Raw genomic sequence first — 9,667 nt, 5'->3', positions numbered from 1 at the left:
ATGGCTTGAATTTATAAGCCAAGACCTAGAAGATGAAGACATTGTACCACCTGCTCATCTTAGGGTCAAAACTCACGCAAAACGAGAGTACTGTGTCGATGCTCTCATCAATGAAGGAGATGATTTTCATATCTTGACTTATGAAGCATGAGCCGTCCAACCAGAGCTCACATTGACTAATGCAACTCTTAATCATTATGGAAGACACCCACAAGCACTTATAGGGAAGTGCAAAATCCTTGTAACTATTGAAACTGAAAGCTTGCCTATCCTATTCCATGTTCCTCCAAATAGTGCTAATTGTGGAAAGGAAACCCTCCTATGAAGACCCTTCAAAAGGGCAACGAAGTGTGAGACTGATTATGTAGCTTAGAGGATACACTTGACACTATTGGGTGTGAGGATAATCACAACCTTTAGTAAGAGTGACCTCATCAAACCTGAGGAAAAGGCAAGGAACATTCTGACATACTAGTCAAGCCTAGTAATGAGAGCAAGGACTTGTTAAAAGAGTTGATACAAGTGCATGTTGAACAGAGAAAGCCAGTAAAAGCGAGGCCATGCTTGAAACAAGAAGTTAGGAGACAATGCCAAGGATAGGCTTTGGACTTACAAATATCGTAGAATACCACAAAAGAAGCCCAAGCCTTATAGACGAAGGTATCGATGGAGAGCTAGCACAACACCGCGATGGATATCCAAAGCGTTGCTACGTGCTCAAGGGTATTACGTACGTAACCGATAGATTTGGGTACCAAAACCCCCTTCTAAACCACTTATGTCAACTGAAGGCTAAGATGTATCAAGAGCAAAGAAGCGCAGAAGGAAATCTAAATGAAAGAACAAGTATTGAGTCAAAAAATTTGGAGTGACCAAGCCCCTCAGGAATGAAATCAAGAAACAAAACGGGACTGTTTGAAGGGTAGATCCTCAACCTAGCGTGGTTAACAAGAAAATATCATATGTAACTGTCGATTGTGTACAAAAGCCACTTGTGCCCAAGGAGCCTTTGATTTCCCAAGAGGATAACGAGCATCATAGGTACAACATTGCTCATGGTAAGGTTGATTGCTCAACAAAGTGAATGGCAGAATCATCTAACAGCCATGAGCAAATCTTCCAGCCAGTGCCAAGTCCACCTAGGCGTCCCAAATCTCCTACACCCTCTTTCCCTAAACAGACACAGGAAGCACAACAACAGTCATTAAGTGATGCTGCTCAATCCCAATCTCTATCTCCATCTAAGATTACAAATGTCCAAGAGGTGGGACATGACACCACCCCTAATTCTCAGCCTAAGGATATGCCTATGCAATCCACTGCGACTAGCTCAACTGATGCTTCGATCTACACACGTGAATGCTCAAAGGGCAACAAAAGACATGACCACTTCCGACCTACCTAAGGAGCTGACACCACAATCTACCAACAATAGCCAGTCCACTGAACTAGTCGCTACTACTTCCAATCAGGAATCACGGCAGTCACAGCCTTTGGCCGTGACAATGCCCCTTGCGGAATGTGTCCTTAGCAATTTACCTATGGAAGAGGTGTTGCAACCAACATCCTTGACACCTCCAGCACTTCCAAAGCACCTAAAGCCTTGAGGAGAAATCTCTCAAAGTTTTGGCAAAGGAGATGGCACATCTAACTAATGAACCAGAGATGAAGTGCATGATGAAGCTTGATCACAAGCTGACAACCATCGCACATGCATATGTCCATGTGGACATTGGAAGGCCAACACTAGAGCACACAAAGCTCATAGCCAAACCCTTGACTTGGGACAAGCAAGAACATGTTTGCTCTCGCTATGTAGCCATCGCTGAAGAAGTCATAAAGGACATCCTAAAGGCCACAGCTAGAGAATTGTGCTTAATACCCTCGCTCTATACTACTCAATGTGAGACAAACAAGGAAAAGCTCAAAGCAATCAAATGAAAAGGGAAACAACACGGCAACTTTATGCAAAAATGGTACTCCAACCAAAGGACTAATGACACTCGTTGAGCAAAGGAAAGCCCTTTGGACATTAATACATGATCCCACATACATTGCACCGATCTCATTAAGAGTGTTGGCAATGGTCCATGAGGTCCAGCTTTCTGCCACACTGTCCAAAAATATTCATTGTACAATAAACTACTTCTAGAAGAAAATCTACATGTGGCTAACATGCTAGGATTAAGGAGCATGGTACTTGATGTTAGCGCGTCTTTTGCCTCACTCAAGACCTTGCAATCCTAGATCTCTATGCTTCCCATCAATACAACCCTAACTTCTTCAGCTGGTTTCGTCCAAGCTTACCTGACAAGAATCCTAGACTATCTCTTAGTTCTACATTAGAGTCACCCAAACCTCTTGAGCAAGAGAAAAACAACTCTAAACACAACACTTACACCGATAAGAAGCAATGGAGGCATGTTCCAATGGGTAAGGACAAGAGTCTAGAGCAAATGCCCAACCACCAAGAGCAACTGCCAATGCAATCAGATGAGGAGCTAAATGGAGGGGAATTAGCTGAAGAGCTAGAATCTCCAAAAAGAGAGGCAGTTGTACCCTCACAACCTAGAGCGAGGCTGTTCAGTAGACCACAGCTATGTCCCATGAGATTATACTAAAGAAAGAGAATGTTGAGGCCCAACCAAGCACATCAACAGCTGACCTAGTTCATTGTCATGAGTCTTCAAGGGATACACCTCGATTGCCTAAGAAAAAGAGGAGGAAAGAACAAAAACAACAACAACAGTTGCAAGTGGTTGTAGATGCTAAGAAGATTAAGACCAAGAGTGCTGAAGAGCTAAGGAATAAAGCATTGTGTCCACTCACCAAGGAACCCATTGTCATCTCTCCTAACACCGATGAAAACTTTGACACATCCGTGTGTTCTGATAAATCAAAGCAACCATTACCATCAACGGTTGCTTGCAACACTCAATCCACTGACAATAGAACTTGCATTGATCAATCAATAGTGGATATGACATTGTCACCACAGGTTGACAAAACTATACCAATCACATCCAAGGAGAACCATGACACAATAATAGCAAAGCCTCAAGCGCATGTCCTTATGCACATAGTTGATGGTGATTCAAGCTTTATAAAGTAAGCATAAGCTAAATTTAAAGCTACAACTTATAAAGAATCTTTTATTGGCATGTAAAGTGCAAATATCTATCCTTTCTAATGGGATTGGCAAGGTTGGCTTACAATCTAGATCTTCAATCTTTGTGAAAGTGTACCATTTTCCTTTTGCTTTCCTAGAATGACAATTATTTGTGCACCACCCTTGACTTTGTCTCTTGATAAATCCTTTATTAGCCTTGAGAGCTTCATATCATTGTTGAAGTTGTGATAGATTGCATTATCCTAACAATCCGTTATGTCCATCACTAGTAAACTTATTGTCACATTTTCCTTTTCATGGCACTCATGAGGGTTATAGAGATGTCAAATCACCATTCTGACATTTTCTTTTAGTAGCACTAATGAGGATTATTGTAAGAAGCATAAACCATCAATGTGATTTGACATCTCAATAATCCAAGCATCAATATGCTTCTTAACTTCATCTCTCAACCTCTTAGCTTGAACCTAATTAGTAAGAACCATGTTGCTCCTTCCTCTTCATGTTGAATACTCTTTCACCATATCATGCAAATATGAGTTTTCTTCTTGTCAGAGATTGATCCATGTCTCTAAGCATTATTTCTCCATGATAATAAGGGTTGTTGCTTACAAGAAAGGAAAAAAATACATGTAACATTAAAACATAATTTGATCCAAGGCTTCTTCACAATAATGCAAGCATAAACACAAAGTAAAAAGAAGGGCTCTCTACTCGAGAGTTTCTTTTAAGAGGTACCTATGCAAATTGAGAATGAGTATTTCTTGAGAACCAAATAATAGAGCATCTTTCATAGAGGAAGAGGGAGAGAGTCCTACAACAACTAAAGGTAACTTGCTATAGAGCTTCCTTGAAGCATTACAAACACAATGAGAAAGAGTCCAAACAAACCTGCCCTAAATGAGAGCTTTCAAAATGTAATAGCACAACTTGAGAAAGACATGGCCTCCTTGAAATCCAAGTGACACCTTGTCATAACAATCCACTACCAAGCAAGCTTCTTACAAATTTTATATGTGATCATGCAAGCAAAGATAAACAAATTAAAAGGGGTATTGGAATTTGAGAAAGCAAAAGAAGATAAGTAAGGGAAGATGCAAATCAAAATATCAAAGGTGTTGAAAGATATAATTTTAAAGAAATACATTGGAACAAAAATTGTTTTCTTTTTGCAATAGTAGTGAGGGTAATCAAGATATCAAATCACATTTTTAGAGATGGGCCTATTGATGAGAAAGGAAAGAGAAGAGAGATAAAAGAGATAGGCATAGCTATTATCTAATGCAAAGTCAACCCAAAAGTTAGGAGGGAAACAAGCATTTAATATGGTGGGTTCTCTCCTCTTCTTATATCTAGTTAGGATTTGATTAGTCCAAAAGAAAATTTGTCCATTTGTTTACAGCTTCAGCCCTAATCATCATATATAGAGTTGGCATGCAACATTTGACCAGTCTAAGAGTGAAAGGCCTCTAATTAGCTTCTAAGATACTAAAAAAGTCAATGTGCCTAATGAAAAGGTCAATTATCATTACAAACAAGAGGGGTATCAAGGGGCAACCCTTCCAAATTGACCTCCACAATGAGAAGGGGACTAGAAAGTAGTCATTAATGCAAACTTTTTCCACGGCACTCAAAAATAGCCAAAACCAATTTTTGCCAACAGAGTATGAAATCAGAACGGACCCTACCCTATGCTTTATTCAGGTTCATGTTTAGGAGGACAAACTTCTAATCCAATTGTAATAAATGATCAACAAAAAGGATCAAATTTAGGATGCCTTCATGAATCTTGCAACCATATACAAAATCAAACTATATTGTGTGGCTAATCTCTTCACAAAGAAATTCAATGTACAAGTCAAAGGCATTTACAACGATCTTATAGGAGAGTAAAGTAGTAGGTCTCCAATCCTTGCATGTCACCTCCTTGCATTCTTGGGAATGAGTTTGATAATTCTTGCAAATAAACTTTTCAATGAGATTTCCCTCTTTTAGGATCACATGCACCATCAAGGTAAGCTTCTTAGCATATGCATCCTAATAGTCTTAAATATTTCAATTGAGAGTCCATCCATGCATGGGGACTTATCCTCCATATTTTTCCTATCCCCTTTGTCTCATCATCAATGAGTGGCCAATCAAGCACCTCAACCCTTTTAGTGAAAATAATAGGTATTGCCCTTTCTAGAAATTGAAAAGTCCATGAAGAATACACCTCATGAGCACTGGCTCCTATCCCACTATGCTAGAAAAAAAGGAATGGAGAGCATCCCTCCCTCTTTTCTCTCCTTTATGGATTACTCTAGCATCATATATTACCTCCAAAATGGTGTCCTCACATATCTTCTTCCTCACTGCTTTGAAGAAGAGTGAGGTGGGAGAATCTCCTACTTTGAGCCATTATATTTGAGATTGAATTTTGTCACCTAAAATTATTGACACGTCTTGCTTTTTCAAGAACATCTCAGTCTCTTGCAAGAGGTGATGCACAATCTCATCATTATGTACATCATGTAGAATAATGAGAAAACCCCTAACCTAAGTTACACTTGGGACTATCTCCATTCTCCACCTTGCATATTCTTAGCCATTGAGCTAACAAGCAACGCTATAGTAGAAAATTTACCATCCCAAAAACATATTAAATCTTATATAGCATCTATAGGTTTGCAAGCATTGGTCAAGTACAATTTAAGGACTTTGCTTACAAAAAGGAGACATTTGACTTAAATATTGTGTCTTTCTTCTAGTCCAATGAGTTGCTAGAATGGGGGCATACATGTTGATTGATGAGGGCAAATATTTGATGAGGCCATACACGTTGAAGAGGGAAGATATTTGATCATTCCATGGAAGTGCCCAAGTACCCCCTATACAAGGCACCATAGCAGTTTGGGGTTCAGCCAAGGTTTATTACAGAATATCACCAATGCATTAATGAATCGAGAGTAATTAGACCACATGTCAAAGTCAAAGAAGCATATTATGTTTGGATTATGATGTTAAAGGATCCCTCTGAGTACCTCCTTGCCACTTCACATCATTGAGCTTTCACATGCTTATGGCCAACACTTGAACACTTTGTGGATCCACATGTTTACATTTGACTTTCCCGACAACTTAGGGCACACCTATGCAAAAAGTTACCATATTTTGACATTTAAGCCAACATACTAGTGGCAAGGATTTGAAGGGCTTAAAATTCATATTAGAAGGAATGTGACTAGATTCTTATCTCAAAGCATTGGATCAATGAGTGCACATTTTATACACATGCACCTCATTGTGCACAATCTTATTAAAGAACACATCTATCTACTAACTTGTTGACTACAACTCATGTGCAAGTGACATTGTGCTCCTACAAAGGCATGTATAATCACTTAATGGATGCATATCCATATGCAATCATGAGTCTAAGCACATAAATATAGGGGCGCACATGTATGCACAAGCAAAAAAACCTCAATTATAATGTTGCCAAACTAGATCCTTAAGTTTATCAAACAATAAATTATTTATAAAGTTCAATAAAAAAAGAAAAGTAAATGTGGCCTTAAGGATGCTATTCTATGAGAGAGGCACACAAGATCTAAATCATATGCATGCATACAAAACATTATATTTCCATTCAAGCACGAAAAACTACACAATTCTTTTGTTGTGACCATATATTGAAAGGTTAATCGTAGTAGTAACTAACCTTCCTCCTCAAGAGAATCATGGATTTTCCTTCATTAAGAGTGATATATGCACATCCAATAGCATGAGAGTCTTGGTAATAAATGTACCTTTTCTTTTTCTATTGTACTCCAAACTTGGCAAGACCAATACATGAGAAACCTCCTACATAATCTTTAGGGCATGATAAGGCGTTACATCTTGTTCAACATTTTTCACCAATAGAAGATATAAAACAACTTTTGTTGCAATACTGACTCTATGTGAAGTAGAACCATAGCAATACTTATTCCACATGTAGGCTTGTATAGATGTAAAAAACATAGATAAGAAACAACACAAGGACATATTGGTCCAATGCAATAACAAGTGCTACACAAGAGTTCTTGTTGGGATTTTTCATGGCCACACCAAGTATCTTCAAATACACCAAATGAAGAAACAATATGTGGTGGTGTGACTATTTCGAGCATATCACTATCAATAATGCTTTCAAATTGAAACTCACAATTGAGGGTGTTAAAACTCTATCAATGGCTATTTGGTGGATAATCTAACTGATTTTGTTTGTATCAAAGTATATGCTACTTGATTTGCAATAATTCTCATTTTTATATTACAAAAGATAAAGATCATTGAATCACAAGGGCAAATCTATGCAACACAAAGGGAACATTTTGAGACTTGATAATATGAAAATTGTGTTAGTAAAAAGCCCTCTCAATTTTCAAATATGGCAAGATTTTGGGATGGCCCTCTCTCCACAAGCCCCATTGGCTCCCCTGATCACAATATGGTGCAAAATAATGATGACAAGATGGCACACTTGCAAGACATTATAAACTTAAAGAGTACCTCATCATGCTTCCAAATGTTACAAGCCTTGTCTAAGATCATCCCTACTTGCCTAATCTTGTAATATCATTACATTTAGGTTCCCCGTGTGACAATGGACTCTTGGTATATCTACAAATTCATTGTTGATTTATGTAATATCTCTCTTCTGTCCACCAATTATTTGCTTATATATGTCCACCATGAGAGAGAAATAAAGAGAAAAAGATAGGGAAAGAGAGTTGCATTAGCATCCTTTTAGATACCTCAAGCATATAGAATGAAGAGGCATAGATCAAAATTTTAGACAACCCACTTCAAGGTGCCATCAACACAAAGAACAAATCGACTATGTGATACATTGACACAAAAAGAAAACCAATAGCTATATTTTTAGAGTTACTAAATAAATCATGTCCCTAAAGAAACTCAATGCCTAGGCTTTTTGAACTCCTCTATGATCACTTTACCACCTCAATGAACTACCCATTTGCCCCCTTTTCTAGTTGCCATCATCTTAGTGATTTCAAATGGTTGTACTTTTACTTCTGTAAGTTCATCTATGATCCACATTTTGATTCCCTTGAAACAATTCAATTGCTTGAATACTCTACATCTTGTATGTTCCGAACTCCAAAGTTTCTTAGTGCATTTGTTGCTCCACGGGATCATCCAATCAAACCCTTTCTTCTTTTCAAAATTGGCTCAAATTTGGTCTCTAACATGCACAACTCTTAAACATCCTTGGTCATCTTCATCATCTAGCCTTTGATCTTCTTTCATGCCATTCATTAAGGAGGCCTCCTTAACATCCACGGAATGCAATGTTCTTTTGCTACGAAGCTACATCAACAATTGAAAAGATTGCATGACATACTTTGCTTATTTGCCTCCTTGTTTGAATCCCTTCTATACCTTCTCTTCTTGAACTTTGGTTGTCATTTACTTGACTTCATCCTTAATCTTCTTGTAAATTGTAGCAGCCATCTTTAATGCCAACTTTCTCTCTAGCACCACGTGTATAAGCACTTTAGCAAGCAATACTTTCAAAGCCAAATTATTTGCTTCCAAGTTGCAAAGTTACTAATACAAATATTCCTCCCATGGGTTTGCCTCTTGGCTTAGCTTGGGTAATGGTCCCAAGATTGCTTAAAAAGCCTTTGGATACATCTTGTTTTTAAGGACAAAGCACAAGTCTAACCCCACCCCTAGTTTTGTTACCCTTGCACTGTAGGGGGAAAATCACTCAATCTGTATGCATGAGCAAACCCTTATTCAAAAGAAGCAAGGGATATGGTGAAAAAGGGCCAAGGGATATGGTGTAACCAAAAGGAAAAAAAGAGGAGTAATATTGCTTTAAAAACATAAAACACGCGCTAATGGATTGAGAGAAAAGCAAGTTGTTGGACAAACAATGAATTGCTACAAGTTGCCGATGTTGACGAGCTAAGAGAATAGAGAGCAATCAAACAAACAAATGAATTGCTATGAGCTATTGACAATGATTGCAAGCTATTAAAAATGTGCATGTGTATGCATATGTGCATATACGTGTGCACTAACATATGTGAATGAAAGAGATAGACAACGGGGAGTGTGCAATGATGAAGGCTACTTAATTAAGGTTTTTCATTTTCAAGGGAACACCAGGGGTTCAATCTTACACCACATACCTCACCATGTATCTAATGCAATGTTAAATATGGTGATCTAGAGCTATACTAGGCAATGGTGGATGAATAGACCAATACATAACTGAGACTAAATCCTTAGGAACAATAAAGGAGATAGAACTTGACTCACATGAGGAGTTACTCCAAACGATTACACAATGATGGACTAAATTGTCAAGAACAACAAAGGAGATAGAACTTGAGTCACATGAGGAGCTACTCCAAACGATATCAGAATGATGGCAGGCTTAGCATATAGATCTTTACCATAGCTAACTCTCTCGCTGTTGGCAAACAGAAATTGAATTCATGTTTTGGTATTCACTTACATGGGAATTTTTGTGGCACA

The sequence above is a fragment of the Lygodium microphyllum genome, chromosome 4 (genome assembly GCF_053477565.2).
Source record: "Lygodium microphyllum isolate KBCC chromosome 4, Lygodium_microphyllum_v1.1.10, whole genome shotgun sequence".
Lineage (NCBI taxonomy): Eukaryota > Viridiplantae > Streptophyta > Polypodiopsida > Schizaeales > Lygodiaceae > Lygodium > Lygodium microphyllum.
Note: the sequence above shows the minus strand (reverse complement) of the source record.